This window comes from Chenopodium album, chromosome 7, assembly GCF_948465745.1.
Source record: "Chenopodium album chromosome 7, dcCheAlbu1.1, whole genome shotgun sequence".
Taxonomy (NCBI): domain Eukaryota; kingdom Viridiplantae; phylum Streptophyta; class Magnoliopsida; order Caryophyllales; family Amaranthaceae; genus Chenopodium; species Chenopodium album.
Genome location: NC_137840.1, coordinates 17,199,698 through 17,211,989, shown reverse-complemented (window position 1 = coordinate 17,211,989; position 12,292 = coordinate 17,199,698). Strand labels below are relative to the sequence as shown.

General features: G+C 34.5%; 1 long non-coding RNA gene across 2 annotated transcripts; it reads right to left on the bottom strand.

Moving 5' to 3' along the window:
• Positions 1-451: 451 nt before the first annotated feature.
• LOC145640958 (uncharacterized) lies at positions 452-3,403 on the bottom strand. 2 transcript variants are annotated; one of them, XR_014115038.1, is made up of 3 exons: positions 3,141-3,403; positions 1,131-1,476; positions 452-815 (listed from the first exon to the last, which is right to left on the bottom strand). It is a non-coding gene; the product is annotated as an uncharacterized LOC145640958 (long non-coding RNA). The 2 variants fall into 2 exon arrangements; XR_014115037.1 differs by lacking the exon at positions 452-815 and having other exon boundaries at positions 934-1,476.
• Positions 3,404-12,292: the final 8,889 nt, after the last annotated feature.

The following is a 12,292-nucleotide window of genomic DNA, read 5'->3' as shown; positions in this document are numbered from 1 at the left end:
GGGTGATACTTCCGCCCATGTTACCTAAGGTCTTATGTAACACTTTGGGTAATATATGGTAACACTTTCAATAGTGATACTATAAACCCTCTTTATGTAACACTTTTTACATTTTTAGTATCATTTTTAAAGTGTTACTTTTTATTTCTTACGTAACACTTACTTATCTTTAGTAACATTTTTCAATCATATAGTATCACTTTATCCGACATTATGTATCACTTTTTAAACTAATGTAACAGTTTTGTTTATTATAAGGTAACATTTTTCGATCATCTTTTGACATATAGTAAGCACTGTATTTGACATTATGTATCACTTATTCATTAATAGGTAACATTTATTATTATTATTATTATTATTATTATTATTATTATTATTATTATTATTAATATTATTATTATTATTATTATTATTATTATTAAATATAAAATAAAATTAACAATAAAGAATGAGAAACTAACATATATGATAGATAATAATTTGAATTGAAATAATTTCATAATTCTTTCAAAAAAAAATCCATACACACCAATTTTAATGTTTGGCCAAACAAGATGATAATCAAAACAAAAAGAAAATTAACTTCGATCTTTATCTAAAAAAAAGTGAAAAAAAATTAAAGGAAACAAATGCTAGAATAATTGCAGCAGCAGCAACAGAGCAGACATCATGTAGCAGCAAATTAAAGTGGCAGGAAGCAGTGGCAGCAAACAGCACCAGCAAGAGTCAGTAACAAAGAGCAGTAGCAGCAAAAAAACAGCAGTAGCACCAAAAAGTAGCAGAAGCAACAGCAAAAAAAACAACAGTAGCAGCTGCAAAACAGCAGTAACCGTAAGTGACAGCAGCAGAAAAACAACGCTAACAATAAGAGACTGCAACAGCAGTAATAATAAGCTTAGCGGGTAACTCCAATCTTTTCAATCCTGGGGATAAAAAACTTCTTTTCTGTATCTACCTAAACATCAACCACATACATATATGCAAGCATGCACACTTCTTATGGCGTCATCTCTTGCTATAAAGTATTCATTAAAAAACAATGAAAGTATTACATGATTTTTTTACAATTGTGATTCAAAAAATTTAGATGTCAGGATTAAAGAAAGAAAGAAAAAAAAAAGAACGACCTTTTTTTAACGAGACCTCAAGTTTACACTGTTTTTCCTTATCTGATTTTAATCCTCTTCACTTGAGTGGTTCAATTCTCCCTTTTCATCGGGTGTATACTCGTCAGTATCTTTAGTCACCTTCTTACTTTTTTTTTTTTTTGTTTCGATGCCTTCATCCACTGTTTCAGTGGGAATCTTTAGTCGCCTTCTTACTTTTTTTTTATGTTTATTTTGATCCCTTCATCGACTATTTCAGTGTATAAAACATGAATGTAACCCCCAAATCCCTCATTTTGATTCTATTTTGTTCTATCCTTGCTTAGCTTGTCTAGCTTTCTCATAATGTCCATCTAGATCTTGATTCCTACAAAGAACACACAAGACAGTTAGTTGACGAACATCATTGATCACAAATAGATTTTTAGAGTGTCAGACCCCTAGAAATATTAGCTTGGTTATCAGAGTTTACATTGCTAATTCTAGTTCATTACTTTTTAATTGTTGTAAACAAATTTTAGTAGACTCTTGACCCTAGCTATCTTCAAAGATATTAGCAAAATAAATCTGGCTAGGGGATGCAGAAACATTTAAGTGATTGAATCATTGAATTAGGGGTAGGATAACCATTAAGAACTAATAAAAATATCGTTTGAAATAGTGTATGAATCCCCTTAACTATATGTACTATTTCATTCTGCAGATTGTCGGGAGTCAGGTCCTTGTGAAAATCCTAAAGAACAAGCATGCACCCCCCTTTAAGAACTACTGAATTTTAAATCGAGTATGGCAAGGGCTATGGCAAGGGGATACGTAGGGATGCAGAGCTCATAAGTTTGGGTGTCAAGAATAAGCTAATAAATAATCAGGGTGATATTCAACTGCCATAATTTCCGTGGGAAAGATCAGTTAGAAAGTTTCTCATTGAAAATGTAAGAGAAAAAGACGAGCTTAAAACAAAGCTTAGAGAAAAACTACTACATTCAACAGAGGCGGCTGTAGTGGGAGATGGCACTGAACCAGCAAAAGAAACAGTTTTGCTTGACACAACTGATGAAGATGTAGTCCCAGCCACGGAAGCATAAGTCTTGCCAAAAGTTATTTTTTTGATGGGTTTTGGTGTCAGATAATTTTAGTAGCTTCTACTATAGAGTACTTGTTATCAAACATATACAGGAGATAATATAAGGCTCTGAATACATAAAGGATTTTTGCTTGCAATTATCAGGGTATACTTCAATCTACAAGTTAATATGTCACTATATCAGTGCTTAAACTGGGATGTGTGAGTAGAGTTTTGGCGGGTCTCTGAAATTGGAGAAATTCTAAGCTATACCAAATGTATTATAGGAGTGAGGTTAGTTCTTTGAAATTGACTAGAGTGTTCAGACCTATTTGCATCTTAATTGATTACCTAATTGTCACAATGCGGCATACCTGATCATACTCCCAGCACTTCGAACATGATTGTCTTAAAGGCAAGGGATCAATACATAGTCTGCCAATTAAGTTCTATCCAATTGTTCATAAATATTTATACCATTAGTTTTAGTAGAATGAATATCAAAATATACACATCAACAAGTCAAAACCTAGCAACAAAAACCCTCTTCTTAACCCCCTCAATCCTTCCATCCTTTTCAACCATCCATTCAGACAATCAAATAGAAGCAAATCAGTTCAAAAATATCAATAATCATTCATCAAAGTTAATTATAAACTGTGGATTAGCGGGAAAAAAAAAGTAATATTTAACTCAAAGTTTTATGGAATAATCAATTAACTGCATTTCAACATAAATCAGGACAATAAACAAAATTAGCTCATATAATTAAGAATCTAACAAAAACATCACAAATTAGCGATATCTAACTTGCAGCAAATTCGAGCGAAAAGAAAAAATTCGATCAGTAATTACAAAATTGATATGGCAAAAATGAAAGTGACTTTCAAATCGCATGAACTCAACAAATTATCACACAATTTCTCCACTTCTATCAAAAACACAACATACAATAATAAAATTGATACCTGAAACTTTCGATTTGGGCGATTACTCAAATGAAAATTGAGCAGCAGAGAGAATTGTATCCAGCAATTCTATCGTATCAATTGGAAGCACTTCAGGCAAAAGAGAATCAAGCAGAAATGAGTAATCGATTAATAAAAGATTCGAGCAATCAGTTTGGGAGATTCGAGCAATCAATTTGGGAGTTTCGATCAATCAATTGGAGGTATGTTAGGGTTCATCATTTCTAAGTGGGAGAAAGAATCAAGCAATATAAACCTGTAAAGTTTTTATTTTGTTTTTTTTTTTTTTTTGAAACAAGTTTTTATTTTGTCACTTGTAGAGTTTTTTTTTCTTTTTTTAAAGTTAAATACTTTGAGGAATTTTATTACTCGTAGAGTTGTAATACTTTTCCCTTCAATTAAAAAAAAAAAGAGAAAAAAAAAAAGTTGTAGTACTTACAACTTAGGCTCGAATTTTTTTAGCTTTTAGGCAGAGCAGATTTCAGTAGAACAGAGCAAAGAAGAGCAGAGCATGGCTTCCACACACTACAGAACATAACAGAGCAGATCAGCAGAGCGATTTTCAGTAGAGTAAAGTAGATTTCAACACAGTAGAGCAGAGTAAGGCAGAGTAGAGCAGAGTAACTCAAAGAACAAGGCCTTAGAGAAGGCTAAAGGGAACAAGGGTAATTTACATAGTTTTCCTTATTAGCGAACAAAACTAATTTTAGTTAATCAATTAGCAGATGAGAAGATGAGTAATGCCATGTTAGAGCTTTATAGGTTAGGGATGTTATAAAATAAGGTAACACTTCTTAGGTGTTACTATAAAATGTTATCTATTTAAAAGTGTTACTCTATAATGTTACCTATGTGAAAAGTGATACTTTGTAATGTTACTTATTTTAAAAGTGTTACATTAAGTGTTACAATCTACAAAAATGTTACCAAAGTGTTACTTATAAATCTATTAATTTTGCACTTTAATAAGTGTTACAAACATGTATTACGTAAACTCAATTATGTACTAGTGTTAGAGAAGCGCTTCTTCCTTCTCACAAAGCACTTTGGAGTGTACTTTTCCATGTTGTCTGGAGGACTAATTAATTCTAGTCTTTCCATTATCCACATCTGTAAAAATGTTCAATGCAAATAAATTATTATTACTATACAAAAATATGTTACTGATTTCTTTAATTAAAAATATTATTTTTCTACCTGTAATAAAATTGGAGAGCCCCGAAAAGGTGCTTTTGGATTCCTCTTTAATTCGTCACGACTAAGAATAGTCTCTCCAACAATTAATGGCATTGGATTTCTCCCATATTCAATCAGCTCCAAAACAGTTGATATGATCGCTTGACCCTCATTAGTTCTACCACTAGTGAGAAGATATTGATTAAGCATGCAAAAAAGAAAAGCCCTTCTTCTATAAACATGAAAAGACTAAGATTAAGGTCTATTGATCGAAGGTGGAAGTAGGTTGTTGGTCTACTAACCCTAACCAAATTAGAAATTTATAATACCTAAACTTACACTAAACTAGTTAGCGACAAGTAAAGGGTCGAACCACAAAGACTCGGTGTATCAATTTGTGCAAATTAGACTAGTAGGAAAGGTTGTGAGATAGAGAGAGACTAAACCAAACACTACTAAGAGCAAATAACTAAAACTAGGGAAAGTGGAATCCAATCACATCGATGCATTAAACAACATCAAACAAATAGATGAAAATGACTTCGATTAGGAACATCAACACATTTAACTCACTCTCGCACAATTAAGCATGTTAATTATCCTACTAAACTAATTCACTCTCGTGCAACTACCCTAGCAAAGGTATGGAAGAATTTAGGGCTCTCAACCAACTCACTCTCGCACAATTGATTGAAAGCACAATTAAGAGCATAGAATCGATTAGCTAGAAAGATTCTAATCCATAAAAGCATCACCCATACACAATAATCAAGAAACAATTTCATACTAATCACAATCAATCATTCAATTCATTAATATAACCTTCATCCAATTCCCTAGAACAAGACCTAAGCTAACATAATGAAGAAAGACATGAAAAACAAGGTAAAATAAGAATAAAAACAAGGTTAAACAAACTAACTAATTAATCTACTCAAATCAACAAACAAAAAGCAAAAACTAAGAATTAAGCAAAGAAATAAAGATGAGAGAAAGTTAGAAAATGCTCATTGAATAGATGAGAAGAAGTTCCACAAAGTTTCTTATTTAACCTCTTAAAAACTCCATGGAAATCCAAGCTTTTTCTCTCTACAACTACTCCAAAACTAGAGAGAGAAAATCCTAATCTAACCCTAAGAGAAAAAATAAAAGAGACTAAAACTAATCTAATACTAGGTAAAATAATGTTGATTAAAAGTTAAGAGAAAATAACCCCAAAGGGGGGTATTTATAATACAAGTTCAACAAAATAAAATAAAAATAAATAAAACTAATTAAAACTAAATTAAAAAAAAAACAAAACTAAAATAAAATAAAATAAATGAAAATGAAATGGAAAAAGAAACCCCAAAATCCCCAAAATTCCCACCAGACCCACAAATTCCACCATTTCGTGGCTGCTTTCATTTCCTTCATCACCATCACCACGCATCATCACCCTCCATCAACCATCAATAACAATCATCAACGGTAATCATCAAGCATTATCCTTCACCTTCAATATCAACTGTTCGATCTCATTAATTATCATGTGCGAGGCTCGTGAAGTGGTTCGGTCGAACCATGGGTTGGTGCGGCCGAACTACGGGGTTGGTTCGGTCGAACCATGGGTGTGTTCGACCACACCTCTTCAATTTATAGAACTTTGAAAGTCTCTGACTCGTACTTCGACTGAACTCTCAATGGTTTGCTCGAACCCAATTGGAATTGCATTTTGCTCGTGCGAATTGGTGATTGGATTAATATTTGCAGGTTGTTGCTGGTTGTTGACGGTGGTGCAGGGGTTGATGTTGGTTCAGTTGCGTGGCTGAAAGTGGTTGATAATTGGGTAGGAGTTTGGTGGTTTATTGTGGGTGAAGGGCTGGTTGTTGCGAGAAGATGCGGGTGAATTACATGGGGCGATGTGGGCGGGAATTGGTGCGCCAAGGTGATTGGAGTCGTGGTTTGGTGAGGTTGCTGCTGTTCGAATTGGAACAGGGAATGCATGGTTGGTTGCGTGAGGGAGAAGCGGTGTGGCTGGGTTGTTGTTGCGGCGCGGTGCTGCTCTGGTTGTAAGTGGTGCTGGTTTGGTTAGTGGTTGCGTGGCTTGTGAGAGTGGTGATGTGAGGGATGTTGCGGGGTGTTGGTGTATTGGAGGTGAGTGGTGGCTGCTGTTTTGTGTGGTGAAGGGGGCAGCAATGGTGGAGCTGGTGTGGTGAAGGGGACAACAGTGGTGGAGCTGGTGGTTGTTGTTGATGTGCGTGGTTACGTGGCTGCAAGATATGGGCCAGCATCAAGTAGCAGTTTGGGGCAGCAGCTTGCTTAGTTCAATTTTGTGCCTCGAACCTCGGACCTTGAACTCGAATATGACTTTTAAACTTGACCAAGAATCCGAAAACACCTACAACCAAAAACAAACACGAGGGTAGGATCGAGAACAAAATAAAAATAAAATTTAGATAAAATAAAGTAAAGTAAAATACTAAAACTAAAAGAAATTAAATAAAATCAACAGAAAATAAATAAAATAAAATAAAGAAAATAAACTTGAAAATAAAAGAAAAATAAGAGGAAAACGAGAAGAAAAATATTAACAAGAATTTAGACTAAGAACATAAGAGAATAAGAAACATAAATAAATTACAAAATTAAACTAAAAACTACAAAATACTCAAATAAAAAATAAAAGACGAGAATAAGAAAATAATAGAAATAAAGGATAAAATGAGCTTAATTATTTAAATAAGCCGGAAAAGTATTCAATAAACACCCCTAAAAGTGGCATAAAAGTCACTTATCAAACTCCCCCAAGCTAACCTTTTGCTCGTCCTCGAGCAAATTAACATGATACACGGGAGAAGGAGAGTGAATTTTTCAAGCAAATCTAAGACACTAAAGGAGACAAGAATGTACACTAACTCACTTTCGTAGGAATCACGGTCAATCTTAGCAACTAAAGACAAGCCCTTTAAACCCCTAGATCGCCTTAGAGGACGAGTGTGCTCTCGTAAGGGTGTCCTAAGAGTTTAACCCACAACTTTAAACAAAAACCAAGGCAAGGCAATAGAAAGAAAAGAAAAAGAAATATAAAAAGAGAAAGAAAACACAAAGTTCATATTTGGACAAGAGATAGGAACAAGCACAAATGAATGCAAACCTTTCTAAATAAACAAATGTATGCACGTTCCAAGATGTCAATGGTTGATTGAAACATAACATATGCTAAGCATAGAGAACTAATGGGGACACAATCCACCCTAGCCTCAACCGATCGGGCTGCGTTCTCTCCACTTGGTTCAAATCAACCCTTAAGCTAGCTTCTCATTATTCCACAAAGGAACCGGAAAAAGATAAAGAAATGAAAAACTTTGAGAAGGTAATCATGACATCTCAACTATGCATACTCTCTCCATAGGTTTGAAGTCTATCTCCCTCCACCATTCTTTGACCTAACCCCACTAAAGTCTAAGGGTCTTTTATTGGGTTGTAACGTAATGCTAAGGGTTAAGGCGGGGTAAAAATTTGAAAATTTTTGTGATAATTCCTAAGTGAAGCAAAAGAGTGGCCTGCTCTCAAAAACAAACTCAAGAAGTCACAAAATATCAAACAAAAATACCAATAATGCCATCTTCCCCAAGCTTATTCAACACTAACACAATATATACCAAAACCGAAGTAACTCCCCCCAAGCTTAAACGAAGCATTGTCCTCAATGCTTAAACAAGGGAAGAAAACGAAACCAAACTAAAATATTTTTGTGTTTTTTTGTTTCTTTTTCAATTTTTTTATTTATTTTTATTTTTATTTTTATTTACTTTTTTTTTTTTTAGCTCTTATTTGATGTCCTTGCCTTTTTTTTTTAACTAAGGACGGCTTTTTCTTGAAACTTCATTTGATTTTCTTGAATTGCATCTTTCTTCTCAAACTTTTTTTTTTTATTTGCATTTTCTTTTCAAGCTCAACTTTCAATACCGTACTTAAACCAATTCACAAAATGTCTTGTTCAATTTCAACACTCTCAAAACTCAAACCTCGCATGTCAATGCTTCACTAACTAAAAGGGTTGGTAAACATAGGCCATTGGGTTTGTAATGTGGTTAAGACAAGAAAGGGAAAATTAGGCTCAAATTGGTTAGCAAGTAGGTTAATGCAAAATAGAAAATCAAATTTGTAACAAAACAAAAGGAAGATAAAGAAAATTGAGAAAATGTGCCCTTTTCCTCCCCTAGAGTGGTTCGGTCACGATCTTGGGAGCTAGAGGTCAAAACAAGGATTAAGACATGCATAGTCAAGGATCCTAAATTGCCACTCAACAAGGTGATGAAGGCTAGAACAAATGAAGCTCACAAGGGATTATAACCAAACAAATACCAACCAAGGGTTTCAAATCCATTATAGAGAGCAACTCCATCTTACCACATTCCCGTGAACTAAGGCTTCATGGACCCCTGAAAATTCTTAACCCGACTACCTTAGCATATAGTATCCTAGAGTCAACCAATGACACTCTCAAACCGTGCATACATTTACCACTTAGGAGGAAAACATTCAAGGATTCAAGTCCCAAAACAAATTGTCCAAAATAAGAACAAACAAAACACATTTTGCCAAAATTACCTTGAAAGTAAACAAAAATCTTTTTGGATTTTTCAAAATAAAAGAAAAGACATGGAAATGGATATACTCAAGTGCATGGCATAAATGAATCAACATCCTACCAAACATGATAGAATACCCTCCCCCCAAGCTTGAGTGAGACAATATACTCAAATATAAATAAAATAACCCATGGGAGGGGAAAAGAAAGAAATCAATCCAACAAACCAACACAAGTCCAACGAGTCACCAACCATTAGAGAAAGAGCTAGGAAAGATATTACCGGATATTGGTGGGTGTAATTACCCGCAAATGAACCAATTTAACCTTTCAAAGCAGATTTCCTCTTGAAATGAATCTCGATTTCCATATGCTAGCAAAAATAGGCATTAAACTTCCTTAATTCTTGATCCAAACAAATGCATAAGTGTATATCAAGTTATGTACCCAGCAAGGGGCACACAAACATTTCCATGAGAGAAAATCTAATCTAAAAAGAAAAGAAAATGAAAGCAATAAAAACCTCGAGTTACTTCCCGAGAAAGGCTTGTTTAACGTCCAAGCGAGACCACTCTAGTAAATAATATTACAACGAACGCAAGAGCTTATCAAATGCACTACTACACATTTCATATGATAACAAGTAGGCAAATGACGGGAGGAGGACGTGCAACAAGATTATTGCACGTAAGTGAGGAGGAAGATGCCAAAAGAAAGAAGAAAAATTAAAAGAAAAATCAAGAAAATAAGAAGAGAAAGAAGAAGAAAAATAAGGAAAAGAATAAAATGGCAAAATCTCCTCAAAATCTTTTTGGGTGGCACAATCACCCATTTCCTTAATAATAGGAGGATAAAAAGGGAGAGTCTCATCAAACAAGAGAAGGTCCTAAATAGGCTCTTTGACAAAAGAAGGGAGGAACATGGGATAGTAGGAGATGTGGTCAAATTTTCTTGAGAAAGGGACATAAGGAAGGGGAGGAGAAACAATGGTCTCACAAAGCCTCACATCATCAACGAGGGGATGAAAATCAATCATAGAATCCTCAAAAGAACACTCATGACTTAAATCTCCCTCAAACAAAAACTTTCCAATAGAAATAACTTCATCTTCCTCTCTATCACAACGATGAACAACAACTCCCTCAAGATCTTCAAAGCCTAGATTCTCTAAGCCATGCATGAAAGGATAAAGGTTTCTCTCAAACTCATCCCTTTCTCATGAAGCATTGCCAATGAACTCTCTCAAAAGGCTATAATGTTTTGTTACACCTTCAATGAACATACAAGCCATAACCTCAAATGAATCCAAAGACTCATGGATAGAAGGGTCACAAACATTCAAGGTAGACTCATCAAGATGGGGAAGGGGGTTGGAATCCTCAAAATCGACATTTTTTTCATTCACAACTCTTCCACTATCACTCAAGGGACTCTCAATCTCTCTTGATTTCTCAAACTCACCATCATAATCCTCATGAACTCCCTCATTCAAACATGAAGATGGCTCACTCACATCCTCACCAAGGGAAGCTCTCAAAGGGGGTGAATAAGGGGAAGGATGGCATTCAAGCTCAAATGGGTAATGAAAAGGATCAAAATCCTCAAAAATCCTCTCATCACAAGAAAATCTCCCCTCACCTTCACACCCTTGCCCCACATCATCCTCAACAACACTCTCACACTCCAAGTGAGGTGCCTCACGTCCATATAAATCAAACATAGCACTCATCACTTGGGCAAGCCTCACTTCTCTCAATTTTTGTTCCTCTTGAAGCTCTTGGAGTTGTTGGGTGAGATATTGCATTTGAGAGAGAATTTGGGCATCAATGTTATTGGGTTGAGGTTCATGATCAAAATCAAATTGCATATCATCAAAATTAACACAAACCTCATCACAATGAGCATAAGAGGGAAAGGGGTCAACTTGCATACTTGGATCATCACAAGGCACATAAGAATTATCAAGAGAATTCATGCAAAAATTAAAAGAATCTTGGCATTAAGAATCAAAACAAGAAACATGAGATTCTCCATCAAAAGAATCCCTAGCAAGCCATGTGAAGAAATCCCAAGCATCATGCATAGACAAATGACAAAATCTACCATTATTCATGTCCTCAACCATTCCCCTAGTATACTCATTCATGCCCCAATAAGCTATACCACAAGCATCACTAAGAGAACACCCATGGTAACTAAGGAAACCATCTAGTCTTTCAAAGTAAGCATAAAAGGGTTCACCATAAAATTGAGGAAAAGATAAGCATGCCATTTTTATACAAAGAACAAAGAAAAGCAAACAAAAATCAAATAATATACAAGAACCTAGCTAATCTAATCAACACAAACTAATGAACGCCTTAGTCCCCGGCAACGGCGCCAAAATTTGATCGAAGGTGGAAGTAGGTCGTTGGTCTACTAACCCTAACCAAATTAGAAATTTAAAATACCTAAACTTACACTAAACTAGTTAGCGGCAAGTAAAGGGTCGAACCACGAAGACTAAGTGTATCAATTTGTGCAAATTAGACTAGTAGGAAAGGTTGTGAGATAGAGAGAGACTAAACCAAACACTACTAAGAGCAAATAACTAAAACTAGGGAAAGTGGAATCCAATCACATCAATGCATTAAACAACATCAAACAAATAGATGAAAATGACTTCGATTAGGAACATCAACACATTTAACTCACTCTCGCACAATTAAGCATGTTATTATCCTACTAAACTAATTCACTCTCGTGCAACTACCCTAGCAAAGGTATGGAAGAATTTAGGGCTCTCAACCAACTCACTCTCGCACAATTGATTAAAAGCACAATTAAGAGCATAGAATAGATTAGCTAGAAAGATTCTAATCCATAAAAGCATCACCCATACACAATAATCAAGAAACATCTTCATACTAATCACAATCAATCATTCAATTCATTAATAAACCTTAATCCAATTCCCTAGAACAAGACCTAAGCTTACATAATGAAGAAAGACATGAAAAACAAGGTAAAATAAGAATAAAAACAAGGTTAAACAAACTAACTAATTAATCTACTCAAATCAACAAACAAAAAGCAAAAACTAAGAGTTAAGCAAAGAAATAAAGATGAGAGAAAGTTAGAAAATGCTCATTGAATAGATGAGAAGAAGTTCCACAAAGTTGCTTATTCAACCTCTTAAAAACTCCATGGAAATCCAAGCTTTCTCTCTCTACAACTACTCCAAAACTAGAGAGAGAAAATCCTAATCTAACCCTAAGAGAAAAAATAAAAGAGACTAAAACTAATCTAATACTAGGTAAAATAATGTTGATAAAGTTAAGAGAAAATAACCCCAAATGGGGGTATTTATAATACAAGTTCAACAAAATAAAATAAAAATAAATAAAACTAATTAAAATTA